General features: G+C 40.3%; 1 long non-coding RNA gene across 1 annotated transcript in view; it reads left to right on the top strand.

Annotated features, from left to right (window-relative positions):
* The window catches only part of LOC147580061 (uncharacterized), a 100,779-nt gene that overhangs the window by 47,268 nt on the left and 36,347 nt on the right, over positions 1-17,164 (top strand). The window lies entirely within an intron of this gene.

The raw sequence follows: 17,164 nt of genomic DNA, 5'->3' as shown, positions 1-17,164 counted from the left end.
ATCAGGAGTAGGAAAAATCAACCAAAATCAACCAACTGAGCCATCCAGGCACTCCTTCAGATATTTTTTAAGTAAATTTTTTTTTGAAGAATTACACGTATCGAAGTGTACAAATTTTGTGCTGGAAGTCCTTGCTAGATTAATTTGGCAAGAGAAAGACACAAAAGGCATCCAAATTAGAAAGGAAGAAGCAGAATTGATATTTGCAGGTGATATGACCTTATATGTAGAAAACCCTAAAGTCTCAACCAAAACTCTATTGGAACTAATCAAGGAATTCAGTAAATTTGTAGGATATAAAATCAACATACATAAATCAGTTACATTTCTAAATACTAACAATAAAATACCTGAAAAAGAAATGAGGAAAGCTATTCTATTCACCAGGAGATCATGGTGCTGTGAATCTGGGTGTTTTCTAACAGTATGATAAGGAAGACTTGCTCGCCTCTCCTGTCAAAGAAAGAATAGTTTTGGCAGGGGAGAAGTGGGGGAAGAAAAAAGCAATTTGCATTTTTCATTTGTATTGTGAAATGTGAAAATAAAATTGTCAACTGTTTTAGTTAAAAACAACAACAACAACAACAACATACTCCTGGGGCACCTGAGTGACTCAGTTGGTTAAGTGTCCTACTCTTGATTTCAGCTCAGGTCATGATCTCATGCGGTTCATGGGACTGAGCCCCGCGTCAGGCTCTGGGCTGACAGCGTGGAGCCTGTTTGGGATTTTCTCTCTGTCTCTCTCTGCCCCCAAAATAAATCAATAAACTTAATATATATATATATATATATATATATATATATATATGTATATATATATATGTATCTACATATATATATACATATGTATATATATACACACACGCATATATACTCCCAATAAACTATCATAAAGTGGCACACTCATGAAACTATAGCCTAGATCAGAAAATAGACTATTGCCAGCACCCCAGAAGCTCCTCTCTGCCCTTGCCAGTTAATCTCTTTCTTTTCCCTAAATGTAACCTTTATCCTGACTTTCATCACCATAGATTAATTTTGCCTATTTATTTTTAAACTTTATACATTTAGAATCAATCAGTATGGGGGCGCCTGGGTGGCGCAGTCGGTTAAGCGTCCGACTTCAGCCAGGTCACGATCTCGCGGTCCGTGAGTTCGAGCCCCGCGTCAGGCTCTGGGCTGATGGCTCAGAGCCTGGAGCCTGTTTCCGATTCTGTGTCTCCCTCTCTCTCTGCCCCTCCCCCGTTCATGCTCTGTCTCTCTCTGTCCCAAAAATAAATAAACGTTGAAAAAAAAAAATTTTATAAAAAAAAAAAAATAAAAAAAAAGAATCAATCAGTATGTATTCTTTTGTGTGTGGCTTCTTTTATTCAACATTGTTTTTATTTTTTTTTTTTTTAATTTTTTTTTTTAATGTTTACTTATTTTTGAGAGAGAGAGAGAGACAGAGGGTGAGCAGGGGAGGGGCAGAGAGAGAGGGAGACACAGAATCGGAAGCAGGCTCCAGGCTCCGAGCTGTCAGCGCGGAGCCCGATGTGGGGCTCGAGCTCACAGACTGTGAGGTCATGACCTGAGCTGAAGTCGGACGCTTAACCGACTGAGCCACCCAGGCGCCCCAACATTGTTTTTATTTTTTATTACTTTTTTCAACATCATGTTTTTGAAGACTCATCTTTGTGGGTTGTTTGGAATGGTTTTTCTTTCATTCTCATTGATGATTCATGTTCTATTATGATTATTCTACAATTTATATGCCCATTTTACTGGATATTGGAATTTCCAGAGTTTTTGCTATTGGCAATAGAGCTGCTGTGAACACCATGTATCAGTATCTTATTGCAGTTTTTTTTAAAAAAAAAATTTTTTTTTTCAACGTTTATTTATTTTTGGGACAGAGAGAGACAGAGCATGAACGGGGGAGGGGCAGAGAGAGAGGGAGACACAGAATCGGAAACAGGCTCCAGGCTCTGAGCCATCAGCCCAGAGCCCGACGCGGGGCTCGAACTCACGGACCGCAAGATCGTGACCTGGCTGAAGTCGGACGCTTAACCGACTGCGCCACCCAAGCGCCCCTATCTTATTGCAGTTTTTATCTTTTTTGTCTTTAGCCTTCTCTGAAGACTAATACTGTTGCAAAATTTTTTACATACTTATGGGCCACTTTGGTATTATTTTGCAAAATGTGTGAGATTTTGTTCATTTAAAATATTACGTTGCTGAGGAGTGCCAGGGTGGCTCAGTCAGTGGAGCGTGTGACTCTCGATCTCGGGGTTGTGAATTTTGAGCCCTGTGTTGGGTGTAAACATTACTTAAAAATGAAATCTTAAAAAAATTACATTGCCTGTATTTATCTCAGTGATTTGTGGAAGTTGTGTGGCTTTATATATCCTGGATGTAAGTCCTTTGTCAAATATATGCCTTGCAAAGGTTTTCTCCCACTTTACGGTTTGCCTTTTCACTCTCTCATCTTTTCATAAACAAAAATGCTTTTTAAAGATATTTTTCCTTATGATTAGTGTTTTTTTGTGCCTTATTTAAGAAAATTCTTACCCATCTGGAGGTCATGAAGATAGTCTTCTATATTAACTTCTGAAGTTTTCTTTGGGAGGATATTTTATTTTTATTTTTATTTAGTTTTTATTTTTAAAAGAGATTTTATTCATTTATTTATTTTAAGAAGTCTCCACACCCAGCCTGGGGCTCAGACTCACAACCCAAAGATCAAGAGTTGTGTGCTCTATGGACTGAGCCAGCCAGGCACCCCCTTTGGGGGAAGATTTCAAATCAGATTCTATCTCTTCAACAGACATTGGGCTAGTCATATTTTCAAAGTTTCTTGTGTCAGTTTTGATGAGTTATGTTTTTCTAAGAATCGATGAATTTTCTAATCTAGAATTTCAAATTAGTTATCATCAAGTTTTATTATGTACAATTATAATATCATTTAAAAATATGTTTATTGTCTGCAAAATGTGGAGTGATGCCAAACTTAGGAGATAGGAAGAAACTGAAACAGCATTAGTGTGGGAAAGTCAGGGTAAGGCAGTAGGGGCATAGCAAAGATTCAGAAACCAGGCCACCGTATTCCAAAAGAGTGCCCAGAATCTGCTAGGGAAGGTGGACAGATGACGACACATGTAAGAAATAGGCAGAGGTCTTACCCTTCAGGGACTCTGAGCATACCAGGGCTCAGGAAAAAGGTCTGCTCAGCCCAAGTTGAGTTGGGATGGGGAGTAACTTCTTTCTTCCTTCTCTCTCTCTCCCTCTCTCTCTCTCTCTCTCTCTCTTTTTCTTTTGAGCTCCCAGCAGGAAAATGAAATGCCCCTTAAGCATTTTCTCCTGGGCAGAGTAGCTGGGGGAGGGGTGGGGGTGGGAATGTGAGGTCTGGACATTTTTTAGTGTGAAATTTTAGTGCTGGTCCTGGTGGGGACTGGGGAAGTCCTAAATATGTAATGATTTGCATTTAACAAATTGCAGGGTGGGAGTGACCATCTTTCTCCAGACTGCTTCTTGAATTGGGGGAAATCCTGGGAGTAACAAAATGAAATGAAAACCAGATAAGGATGTTGGTTTTCTTGAGTTCATCACTTTCTCATCACGAGTCTCATCAAGATCATGGCAAGTTCTCACTTGCATGGTGGCATTCTTTTCTCTATCCTGTCCCATCACTTTTCAGAAAGCTGATAAATGAAGTCACATTTTTTATCCCCCAAAGGAAACATAAAAAAGTCTTAAGGGTGTAACCCTAAGCCTGTGCTCCTCATCTACTCTTTCTTCAAAGGTCACTGCCTAAGGAGCTTTACAAAGATGGGTCCCTTGGGTCACTCTTGGACCTGAGGCTTACGGAAGCTTCCCTCTGGGCTTCTCCCATTGAATTTCTTTGCTTTTCCTGTCAGATTGTCTCAGTATTAGCTAGACACAATTCAGGAGAACTTGGTCCTAGGAACATCCCAGCCCTGGGCTCTGAGAGAGTTTTCAGGGAGAGTCTTGTGTGGTGAATGGGCTCCCTGCTATCTCACAGAGCAAATGAAGAACTGAGAGTGAGGGTGTTTAACTCAGAACACAGTGGAATTGCCTGGGTTGGGATGGGGCAGGTGTGTGTGGCAGCTGACTGGAAGCATTATATGGACTGTCATATGGTTTGTGTTTTGTTTGGACCTATGCTTTCATATGTATGGTGGAAAAGGAAAGAGGTTGAATTCCATGTACTTTCTGTCCAGGTTGTTGTCTGAGTAGCCAGATGGGGGAGGTTGGGATGCAGGCTGGTGAGGAAGGAGGTGGCTACGCGAACTGAAGCTCTCTTGCTGCTGAAATGGTTGCGTCTTGGAGAGTACTGGCCTGGCAGTTGGGACACCAAGGTTCCCATCTGGGGACAGCTCTCTGAATGGCCCCATGTGGTTACTTCCCTTTCTGTGCCTCCTATTTCAAAGGAGGAAGTTGTTATACATTAATGGGTTTCAAAATTATTAATTTTATAATGCCAGGTATATCTTTTATCAAAGAAAATTTTATACCTATGCCTCTACCTGAAAGAGCTAGAGATAGGCTCTTCTGATTGAATCAGAAGTGAGGGACTGGGACCTGAGATTATTTCATTCATTACCATTCTCTTCCTGTTTAAAAGCCATGGAACAAGATGATAAATTACACAAACAACCTTCTGTTCTAGTGCCAATAGAATGTATGTTTAGGACTAATGAGCGAAGGAACTGAAACCTTGACAATTTTGAGTCTTTCTATCCATGATCATGGAATACCTCTTCATTTATTTAGTTTTTCTGTGACATCACTCATCAGAGTTTTGTTGTTTTCCTTATATAGATCTTGCACACATTTTGTTAAGTTTATACTTAAGTATTCCATTTTTTTTTGGTGCCAATAATGTAAATAATATTGTGTTTTTAATTTTGAATTCCACTTGTTCATTGCTAGTATATAGAAAAGTGATTGATTTGTGTTTATTAATCTTGCACCCTGCAACCTTGTTATAATGGCTTATTAGTTCCGGCTGTGTTTTTGTCAGTTCCTTTAGATTTTCTACATAGATAATTATCTCCTCTGTAAATATAGACTTTATTCTTTCTTCCCAATCCATTTACCTCCTTCCCACCCTTTCTTATTTCATTAGCTAGAACTTCCAGTATGATGTTGAAAAGAAGTGGTGAGAGGGGACATCCTTGCCTTGTAGCTGATCTTAATTGGAAACTTTCTCGTTTTTCACCACTAAGTATGATAATAGCTGCAGGTTTTTTGTAGATATTCTTTATCAAGTTGAAGAAGTTCCCCTGTATATCTAGTTTACGGTAAGTTTTTATCATAAATTGGTGTTAGATTTTGTCAGATGTTTTTCTATATCTATTGATATGGTCATGTGAGTTTTATTTTTCAGCTTGTTGATGTGATGGATTACATTAATCGACTTTCAAATGTTGAACCAGCCTTGAACACCTGAGGTGAACCCCACTCATTTGGGGTGTATAATTCTTTAAAAAACATTATTGGATCTGATTTGATCATGTTTTATTGAGGATTTTTGCATCTATGTTCATGAGAGTTAATTGGTCTGTAGTTTCTTTTCTTGTAATGTCTTTGTCTGGTTTTGGTATGTAGGTATAGCTGGCTCCAAAGAATGAGTTAGGAAGTAATCCCTGTACTTCTATCTTCTGAAAGAGATTACAGAGAATTGGCATAATTTCTTCCTTAAATGCTTGGTAGAATTTACTAGTGAATCCATCTGGGCCTGGTGCTTTCTGTTTCAGAAGGCTATTAATTTATTGGTAATCTCTTTACTAGATATAGACCCATTCAGATTGTCTATTTCTTCTTGGGTGGGGTTTGGCATATTATGTCTTTCAAAAATTGTTCCATTTCATCTAGGTTGTCAAATTTGTGGGCACAGCGTTATTCAAAGAATTCCTTGATTATTGTTTTAATGTCCATGCGATTTGTAGTGATGTCCCTCTTTTATTTCTGGTTTTCATGACCTATGTCCTCTCTCTCTCTTTTTTTCTTAGTTAGCTAGAGACTAATCGATTTTATTAATCTTTTCAAAGAGTCAGACTTTGGTTTAACTGATTTTCTGTATTGATTTCCTGTTTTCAATTTCATTGATTTTTGCTCTAATTCTTATTATTTCTTTTTTTCTGTTTACTTTGCATTAATTTGGTTGATTTTAGAGATTTCTTCTTTTCTAATAATATAGGCATTGACTGCTATAAATTTCCTGTAAGCATTGCTTTTGCTACATCTCACTAATTAAAAAAATTTTTTAATGTTTATTTATGTTTGAAGAAAGAGAGACAGAGCGTGAGTGGGGAAGGCAGAGAGAGAGGGAGACACAGAATCCAAAGCAGGCTCCAGGATCTGAGCTGTCAGCACAGAGCCTGACATGGGGCTCGAACTCACAAACTGCGAGATCATAACCTGAGCCGAAGTCAGACATCTAACTGACTGAGCCACCCAGACACCCCAACATCTCACTAATTTTAGATAAGTCATGTTTTCATTTAGTTCAAAATATTTTAAAATTTTTTTTGAGATTTCCTTTTTGACTATATGCTCTTTAGAAGTTTTTTTTTTTTTTTTAATGTTTATTTTTGAGAGAGACAGAGTGAGTGGAAGAGGGGCAGAGAGAGAAGGAGACATAAAATCTGAAGCAGGCTCAAGGTTCTGAGCTGTCAGCACAGAGCCGATGTGGGACTCGAATCCCTGAACTGTGAGATTATGACCTGGGCTGAAGTCGGCTGCTTAACTGACAGAGCCACCCAGGTGCTCCAGAAGTTTAATCTCCATGTACTTTATGATTTTCTAGTTATCTCTGTGTTATTGATTTTTAGTTAAATTCCATTGTGGTGCAAGAGCAAACATTGTATGATTCCCATGATTTTATTTTTTTTTAAAAGGGTATGTATATTAAAAAAATTTTTTTATGTTTATTTATTTTTAAAGGAGAGAAAGACACAGTGTGAGTGGGGGAGGGGCAGAAAGAGAGAGGGAGATACAATCCAAAGCAGGGTCCAGGCTCCAAGCTGTCAGCACAGAGCCTGACTCAGAGCTCGAACTCGCAAGCCATGAGATCATGACCTGAGCTGAGGTCAGATGCCCAACCGACTGAGTCACCCAGGCGCCCCAGGATATGTATATTTTAAAAGTTTGTTTATTTTGAGAGAGAGAGCCAGCATGCATGAGAAGGAAAGGGGCAGAGAGAGAGAGTGAGAGAGAGAATCGCAAGCAGGATCTGCAATGTCAGCGAAGAGCCCAATTATGTGAGATCATGACCAGAGCTGAAATTAAGAGTCAGACACTTTACTGACTGAGCCACCCAGGCGCCCTGATTTCCATTCTTTTAAATTTGTTAAGGTGTGTTTTATGGCCCAGAATGTGGTTTATCTTGGTGAATGTTCCATGTGATCATGAGAAGAATACATATTCTGCTGCTGTTGGATAAAAGAGTCTAGAGATGTCCCTTGTATCAAGTTGATTGATGGTATTGTTGAGTTCAACTATGTCCTTACTGATTTTCTACCCCTGGATCTGTCCACCTCTGAGACAGAGGTGTTGGAAGTCTCCAGTTATGATAGTGGATTCATCTGTTTCTTTTTTCAGTTCTATAGTTTTTGCTTCAAATAGTGTGATGCTCCTGTGGTTAAGCAAATGCATCTTTAGAATTGTTATATCTTCGTGGAGAATTAGCCCCTTTATCATTATGTAGAGTGCCCTTCTTTATCCCTGATAACTTTCCATGCTTTGAAGTCTGGTCTGGTGAAATATAGCTATCCCTGCTTTCTTAAAAAAATTTTTTTTAATGCTTATTTACTTTTGAGAGACGGTGAGAGCCATGGAGAGGCAGAGAAAGAGAGGGAGACACAGAATCCAAAATAGACTCCAGGCTCCGAGCTGTCAGCACAGAGCCCAATGTGGGGCTCAAACCCATGAGCTGTGAGATCATGACCTGAGCTAATCCACCAACTGAGCCACCCAGGCGCCTTTCCCTGCTTTCTTTTGATTAGTGTTACCATAGTATATTATTTTTCTCTATCCACTTACTTTTAATCTATATGTGCTTTTAAGTGTAAAATGGGTTTGTAAACAACATATAGTTGAGTCTTCTTTTTTGATAGACTCTGACAATTTCTGTATTTTAATTTTTTTTTTTTAACGTTTATTTATTTTTGAGACAGAGAGAGACAGAGCATGAATGGGGGTGGGTCAGAGAGAGAGGGAGACACAGAATCCGAAACAGGCTCCAGGCTCTGAGCAGTCAGCACAGAGCCTGACGCGGGGCTTGAACTCACGGCCCGTGAGATCATGACCTGAGCCGAAGTCGGACGCCTAACCGACTGAGCCACCCAGGCACCCCAATTTCTGTATTTTAATTGGTGCATTTTGACCACTGACATTCAAAATGATTATTGATCTACCATATTTGTTACTGTTTTCTTTCTTTCTTCTTTGCTTTTTGTAGTGGTTGACCTACAGTTTGCAATATATTTACAACCAATCCCAAGTCCTCTTGCAAATAATACCGTACCATTTCACAGGTAGTGTGCCTCCCTTATAATAACAAAATAATCCTAATTCCTCCCTCCCATCCCTGTATCATTACTGTCATTTATTTCGCTTATGTATAAACTTACATTCCATAATATATATATAATATTCTATTATATCCACTTACACATGTCATATATATATCACATACATATGTAACATTTATGTATTAAATATATATATATATATATAGGATCTCACTACAGACACCATGGACATTGCAAGGATAATCAAGGACTACTATAAACAGTTCTTTGCCCACAAACTTGATAATCTAGATGAAATGGGCCTATTTGAAAGATACCACTTGCCAGCCTGCATGGTTTCTGAGGAGAAGTTGGATGTAATTCTCATCTTTGTTCCTCTATAGGTTAGGTGTTTCTTTCCTCTGGATTTTTTAGGGATTTTTCCCCTTAATCTTTGATTTTCTGTAGTTTGAAGATGAGATGCTTTGGTGTAGTTTTTTGGGGCAGTTATCCTGCTCCGTGTTCTCTGAGCTTCCTGGACCTTTGGTTTGGTGACATGAAATTTGTGGGAAATTCTCAGTCATTATTATTTCAAATATGTCTTCTGTTCCTTTCTCTTTTTTCCTTTTCTGGCATTCTCATTATGCATGTTACATATTTTGTAGTTGTCTCACAGTCCTTGGATGTTCTTTTTGTTTGTTTTTCAGTGTTTGTTCTCTTTGTTTTTCAGTTCTGGATGTTTCTGTTGAGATATGCTTAAGCACTGAGATTCTTTCCCCAGTTTCAATCTATGAATAAAACTCATCCAGTTTCAATTTACAAATAAGCTCATCAAAGACATTCTTCATTTCTGAAAAGCGTTTTTGATCTCTAGCCTTTCTTTTTGGTTCTTTCTTGGCATTTTCACCTCTCTGCTTACATTGCCCATCTGTTCTTGTGCCCCCTTCCTTCTTCTCCATAGAGCTCTTGGCATATTAACCATAGTTGTTTAAATTCTTGCTCTGATAATTCCAATATCCCTGCCATATATGGCTTTGATGCTTGCTCTCTCTCTTAAAATTTTATTTTTTGCTTTTTGGTATGCCTTGTCATTTTTCTCTTGATAACTAGACATGATGGTAAAAGGAACTGCTATAAATAGGCCTTTAATTATGTGGCAGTAAGATGTGGGGAGACGGGAAGCATTCTGTAGTCCTTTGATTCCGTCTCAGTCTTTTAGTGAGACTGTGCCTCTGGACTGTGAATTTCACGTGTCTCCCTGGGGGGGGACAGGATAGCTAGGGGGGCTGGAGTTGGGTATTTCCTTTCTCCCGGGTCAGTTAGGTCTGACAGTACCCCAGCAGGTTAGGCTTAGGAGAAACTGGTTTCTCCTGAGGGCAAGGCTTTTTAAGAAGAACAGAGTCTTCTGTTTTCTTTCAGAATGGCTCATTTTCCTTCTTTCCCTGCCAGGAGCACGAGGGGATTTTCCTCCAGTATTTACTGTGAAAATCTGATTGAGCACTAGGAGGTAAATCTCACCAAAGTGTGGGGTCCCTCTGTGGCCAGGTCGTCCTGCAGTTTCTTAACTCTCAGGCTTGTCCACACTGAGCCTCCAGCAGTCTGTCAATTACAGCTCAGGTTTTTCTGCACCAGCACTGGTTCCCACAGTGGTTCTTGCTCCGGGAATCTTGACTCCATTGAGCTGTGGCTCCCTGTATTTGCCTGTCAGTTTTTCCAAATCATAGGGGTCACCTCTTATGACCCCAAGAAGGGTTTGCTGATTGTGTAGTCTGTCAGCTTTTTACTTGTTGTTTGGATGGTCTGTCAACTTCCAAGCTCCTTACATTCTTAACTTTAGGCGCTAGCTGATTGTGTCAAGTTGGATTGGATGTTGCCAGATAAGTGCCTTTAGACCTGGGGTTTTGTGGCCTCATATTGAAATCATGTCTAATTTGATCACTTTCATATTATCAAAAACAGTTTTGTATTTTCTAAGATTTTATGATGCTTTTTCAGGTTACTTGTTTTTAATTTGGGGACTTCCTTTTCTTTTTCTTTTTGTGTTATTTATTTATTTATAAAATTTAAATCCAAATTAGTTAACATAGAGCGTAATAATGATTTCAGGAATCGAATTTAGTGATTCATCACTTACATATAACACCTAGCGCTCATCCCAATAAGTGCCCTCCTTCATGCCCATTGCCCATTTGAGCCATCCCCGTACGCATCACCCCCCCAGCAACTCTCAGTTTGCTCTGTGTATTTAAGAGTCTCTTATGATTTGTCTCCCTCTCTGTTTTTATCTTATTTTTCTTTCCCTTCCCCTATGTTCATCTATTTTATTCTTAAATTCCACAAAGGACTGAAATCATATGATATTTGTCTTTCTCCAACTGACTTATTTTGCTTAGCATAATACTCTCTAATTCCATCCATGTAGTGGCAAATGGCAAGATTCCATTCTTTTTGATAACCAATATTCCATTGTATATATATATATACCACATCTTCTTGATCTATTCATCAGTTGATGGACATTTGGGTTATTTCCATACTTTGGCTATTGTCAATAGTACTGCTATAAACATTGGGGTGTGTGTGTAATTTGGGGACTTTCTGACAATAGCTCCTGGGATAGATAACCACTTTCAGCTTTGGAGAATGAGAAGTTCCAGCCCTCATTTTCAGCTTTCCTCTGCTGCCAGGATCCTGTGGCATCCTAGTAATGTCACTTTTTGGGTGACAGGGTATGACCCATCTAGGGGAGAGGACACATTATGTCTCTTTGGAAGCAGTTTTCTGTTCTGTAATTTCTTTAAAAAATTTTTTTTTCAGCGTTTATTTATTTTTGGGACAGAGAGAGACAGAGCATGAACGGGGGAGGGGCAGAGAGAGAGGGAGACACAGAATCGGAAACAGGCTCCAGGCTCTGAGCCATCAGCCCAGAGCCTGACGCGGGGCTCGAACTCACGGACCGCGAGATCGTGACCTGGCTGAAGTCGGACGCTTAACCGACTGCGCCACCCAGGCGCCCCTGTTCTGTAATTTCTGTACGTTGTATATCCAATGACAGACCTGGGGCTCAGAAAATTTATGGGAGTGAGGCAAGAAAGAATCATAGTAATAACCTCACTGGGATGCTGGGGAAGTGTCACTGCTGGCATAAGCCAGGCCTCTGAGTCTAGGGATTGTTACATAACAAACATTCAGCTGAGGAAATTTTAAGGATCTAATTGGCTTTATTAAATGATTTATGAGTCAGGCAGCATTGCATCTAGAAAACAGAGGGTCGCTCCGAAGAGATGCACAAAATGGAGAGTTTTTATAGAAGGAGGATGGGGCAAGAAAGCAGAAGGAAACGATTTGTTTCAGGCAAGGTGGCTTTTCCTTAGGGAAAAAACAGATTACCTCATCTTCCTTAGGGGCCTGGAGAGGGCCCACAAGGCAGACTCAATGGAAAAATTCCTGACTGACAGGTTTAGACAACATTTCTGAGGGAGGTTGAAACTGCAGTTAGATTAGGTATCAAGCCCTGGTTTGGGGACTGGATCTAAGTGAAGCCATTTGGGGCCTGTGGTTTTCTTTTTAACAGAATGGTCCCTTACCTCCTGGAGGGTAGGAGATCAGCCAAGAAAAACAGGAGTAGAAGTAACTTCTTGAAAGGCTGAATGGGTCTGTTAAGAGGTTTTCTTTTTCCAGGCTTTTCAGTCCTTGAGGTGAAGTAGAAAAAGGGGCTGGCTCAGTGACCACCAATTTTCTCCTGGTTCTGATTCTCAGGCTATGAGCTTTCACTATATCGCCTTTCCCCTCACACAGAAAGATCTTTTCTGTGGTGAGGTTGTTGCAGGAACCACATTTCTAGGCTGTTGATAGTGTTATCAACAATGATAGTATCATTGCTCTGCAGTTCTCTGTACACAGGGGCTTGAGAGCTATCAGCTTTTTTTTTTTTTTAATTTTATTTTTTTAAATTTACATCCAAGTTAGTTAGCATATAGTGCAAGAATGATTTTGGGAGTAGATTCTTTAATGCCCCTTACCCATTTAGCCCATCCCCCCTCCCACAACCCCTCTAGTAACCCTCTGTTTGTTCTCCATATTTATGAGTCTCTTATGCTTTGTCCCCCTCCCTGTTTTTGTATTATTTTTGTTTCCCTTCCCTTATGTTCATCTACTTTGTCTCTTAAAGTCCTCATATGAGTGAAGTCATATGATATTTGTCTTTCCCTGACTAATTTCACTTAGCATAATACCCTCCAGTTCCATCCACGTAGTTGCAAATGGCAAGATTTCATTCTTTTTGATTGCCAAGTAATACTCCATTGTATATATATACCGCATCTTCTTTAGTCATTCCTCCATCGATGGACATTTGGGCTCTTTCCATACTTTGGCTATTGTTGATAGTGCTGCAATAAACATCGGGGTGTATGTGTCCCTTTGAAACAGCACACCTGTTCCTTGGATAAATACTTAGTAGTGCAATTGCTGGGTCATAGGGTAGTTCTATTTTTAGTTTTTTGAGGAACCTCCATACTGTTTTCCAGAGTGGTTGTACCAGCTTGCATTCCCAGAGGGCTGTCAGCTTTTGGATAGAATACAATCAACCTGATACTTCCAATGACTTCTTTGTTCATTTATAACTTCATACAGATAAGAGAAGACCTCTGAAATCTTATCTCAGATTGGACATAATGTTGATGCTGCTTTTGTGTCTATTGGATAGGTCATCACTTGGAAGGTGGAACATATAAAGTAACTTCTTGTTTTCATTCTAGGCCCCTAACTCTCACAGAGGGTTTAGTAGCTTGGTAAGTCACACTAATACAGGGATTCCAGAAGATACTCAGGTTAGTCAAACACTGTCACTTGACAGAGCTGTACGGATTGTGGGAAGCCACAGGGAGGCAGGTTTCATTTCGGAGAAGGGAGAGACAGGATGGGTCCACTTGGCCTCAAAATACAGACATGAGAGTGGCAGGCCCACGGCCATGTGGCCAAGGGCCTGGAAGAGGAGAAAGTGTGAGGAACAATATCTTTTCATTGGCAGAACTGGCTGGGAGTTGGGAGACCAGGGTCCAGTGTTGTGCCTGAGAAGAACTCACCCCAGGGCCGTGCTGGTCGCTTTCCTTTCTGGGCCTTCTCTTTTAATGGAGCTGGTTAGTGTCTATCAGTGTCCTTCAAAATTGTGACTTTCTTTTTTTTTTTATTTTAAAATTTTTTTTTTCAACGTTTTTTATCCATTTTTGGGACAGAGAGAGACAGAGCATGAACGGGGGAGGGGCAGAGAGAGAGGGAGACACAGAATCGGAAGCAGGCTCCAGGCTCTGAGCCATCAGCCCAGAGCCCGATGCGGGGCTTGAACTCACGGACCGCGAGATCGTGACCTGGCTGAAGTCGGACGCCTAACCGACTGCGCCACCCAGGCGCCCCAAAATTGTGACTTTCTTAAGCCATGAATATTTTCCTTAAGTAAAATTTGGACCTGTGCTAAGTATTTAAAATTGATGAGCTGTTCTGATGGGGTGGTATGGGGTGAGGGCTGGTCCCTTCGTTCTCATCCCCTTTCAGGCGGTGCCCCAATTTGAAAACCATGTGACAGGATGGATTCTGACTAATGGCTTGTCCACCAGGGCAGTCCTACAGGCCCAATGGAGACACAGTTTTGGAGAGCTGGGAACTAACTCCTGCAAATCAAATTGCCTGTTGCTGGTGAGAAGTAAAATCCTCAGTATTGCACACTCAGGCGTTTCTGCTGAGAGGCTGTTTAGCTTGAGGAGACCAGGAACCAGCCAGAACTGCAGGTCAGAGTATATGATGTTTGAATATAATTCACTCTGTTTTTACCAGAAGAAGGAAGGATGTTCTCAAGAGGCAGACAGTTAGATCATCTAGTATCATTGTAAAAGGAAACAAGAAAAATGGTGAGATTCTACTCTATCATAAGACAGAGATAACACAGCGCTGCTATTTTAATCATATGTAGGCATTGTCTACCTAATCCTTATGTATTTATTTTTTCCTTTAGAATATTGATATACATAATGATATACTTTTTTTTTGTATATTAAAGCAACACAATAAGATACAACGAAGTGTAACTCTAAGAAAAGATGAAAAAAAATGCTGTTCAAGTGACAGAAACACAAAATAGCATACTTTACCATACATATTAATGTTTCATTAGTCTTACAGTTAGTTACTAGTGGCCATAGTCAATAATCTATTGTTGATTAGTTTAAAAATAGCACATAAGAGAGAATTAAATAAGAATGAAATAAATTTTTGAAACACCTATAGGAACACTCAATCTTAAATAACTTAGATGTGTATAATTATTTATTACATATTATATTATTATGTTTTACTTTTTGTTGTCTATTTTGGCTAACTCCCCAGGTAGCACTCTAAAAATTAGTCTCCCTAGTACTGGGAGAAGTATACTTGGGTAAATTTTGACTTTCTGTGCCTTTTTGCAGGGGGCAACATGTTTCTCCTAAGACCATGTTGACAGTGAAGGGTGCAGAACACATTGTCCTGGGAGGGTAGAAGTGCAAGTGCAAATGGCGTGGTTTGGGTTGGCAGAGATGGGGTGACCCTAGTGCCCACGTCTTCAGTTTCCCCTACCTCTCAGCACACCTGTTTTTTTGGAGCAACAGTCTGGAGGCAAACTTCACTTTCTGTCAAGGCTGGGGTTCCCAGGTCCTTTGCATTCCGGTCCCATTTCTTCTGTCGCTGTTGACTCAAGGTCAGGGCTGTCCTGTGGAGGTGACAGAGCCATGCTCCTTTAAGAACCCCAGCCCTCAATATCCCTATCCTATGTCTAACTTTCCGTACCTGTCCAACTTGCTCTTGGAGCACCCACCTTTCCCCTCTTTTCCTCAGACACCATTATCATGGTCACCACCCCTCACCTCTGTAGCTCTGCTATAGCTATGATGAACTGCCAGTGTCTAGTTTCTCCTGACTCTGATGCTCTGCCTTGGGGGTGGGGGGGAAGGTGGGGGGGGGTGAGTGGAGGCACCAAGTCTCTGTAGATAGGAAGTCTGCTGTAGCTATTGGTTTGGGAGAAGTTCCCAGTTGGGTTTCTGTGTACGAGCTTGTCATGGTTGTTTTATGGCTTTTCAGTCAAGTCAGGAGGGCATGTAATACAGAGTTTGCACCTGGAGAAAGAAAGTGGGAGAAACCGAGTCCTTTTGCTCTAGTTTTCTGTGTGCAAAAGACTTGCTTCCCAAAGTTTTGCTGCTGCGGTTTACTTAATAGGGAAGAGTGCAGACCTGTGGAGGGGTGGGGATAGGCTTGGCTTCTGAGATGCTCATGATCAGAATTGTCCTCTGGAGGTGAACACTGTGAGGTCTGTGGCAATCTTCCCAGCAGGGCAGCGGGAGAGAGAGAGATGCCTTGGAAGTGCTGACTGGCAGAGAAAGACATGGAGGTGAGATGGGTCGGCCCTGGTGTTTCCTGGGCACTGAGTCCAGAGTGGTGCTCTTGGGCTCTGAGTAAATGTCACGGAGAGGCAGGGCTAAATGGACTCATTCGTCGCTCTGCCTTCCCTTTTCCCCACCAGCAAGTACTCTTTCTGTTTGCCAATGCAAACACTTAATAATGAGACTGTTATCCCCCAGAACATGCAAATAATAGATAATTCCTATGGATAGATGATAACAAATATAGAGAGTGCCTGTGTATTGTCAAAGATGTGATGTTGATTACAATTTGGTTGATAAATGGCTTACACTGAATATTATAGGCAAATGACTTTCTGATAAAAAATAGCCATACGATAATGATTAAATTTACTTCAAAGTATTTTTGTATATAGCCAGTTAGACTTGATAAAATATGAGTTCAGTGACTATTCCATTTAAGATGATGGAAACTGCAAAAAGTCAGATGGTAAATGTCACACTGCAAGGAGTAATTAGCATTTTGATGGATGTCAAAAAAAAAAACAAAAAACCTTCCAGCTGATTCTGTACAGTTATCTTAAGAAGGTGTTTAAAGTATGGTTTAAATTATGCAGTTTTTAGTAATCTTTTATTTGAATATAGTATTGGTATACACAGTTATGGGCTAGTTTTTAGGATACACGTCCTTACTTTAGTCAACATTTTGTGTGGAGTTTTGTGTAATGTTGGAGTATCAACATAAGAAAATGAGAGTGCCTAGGTGGCTCAGTCACTTAAGTGACTCTTGATTTTGGCTCAGGTCATGATCTCACGATTTGGTTCATGGGATGGAGCCCCGAGTGGGGCTCTGTGCTGACAGCGCATAGCTTGCTTAGGATTCTCTTTCTCCCTCTCTCTCTGCCCCTCCCCGACTTGCATGCATGCATGAGTGCACTCTCTCTCTCGAAATAAACATTAAGAAAAGAAAGATATTTAAAAAAAAAAAAGATGAGAACAGTGGTCTGTAATTCAGTGGGGTTTGGTTGTAGCCTAAGGGTTTAAGAGAAGAATGTTGGCTGTCCATAGGCCCTTGGATTGCTTCCATTTCTTGGCCATCGTGAATAACGGTGCTGTGAACGTGAGTGTTCGGTCGCTATTTTTAAGCAAGCAAATCTTTATTTTTTTCTTCCTTCAAGTACTTGTATGGTTTCATTTTTTTTTGCTTTTAGATATTTGATTCATTTGAGGTTTATTGTGGCTTACAGTGCAAGGAGTAGG

The sequence above is a fragment of the Puma concolor genome, chromosome B3, assembly GCF_028749965.1.
Source record: "Puma concolor isolate L17-30 chromosome B3, mPumCon1.1.hap2, whole genome shotgun sequence".
Taxonomy (NCBI): Eukaryota; Metazoa; Chordata; class Mammalia; order Carnivora; family Felidae; genus Puma; species Puma concolor.
The sequence above is the reverse complement of the archived record's forward strand: the minus strand, read 5'-3'. Positions and strand labels throughout refer to the sequence as shown.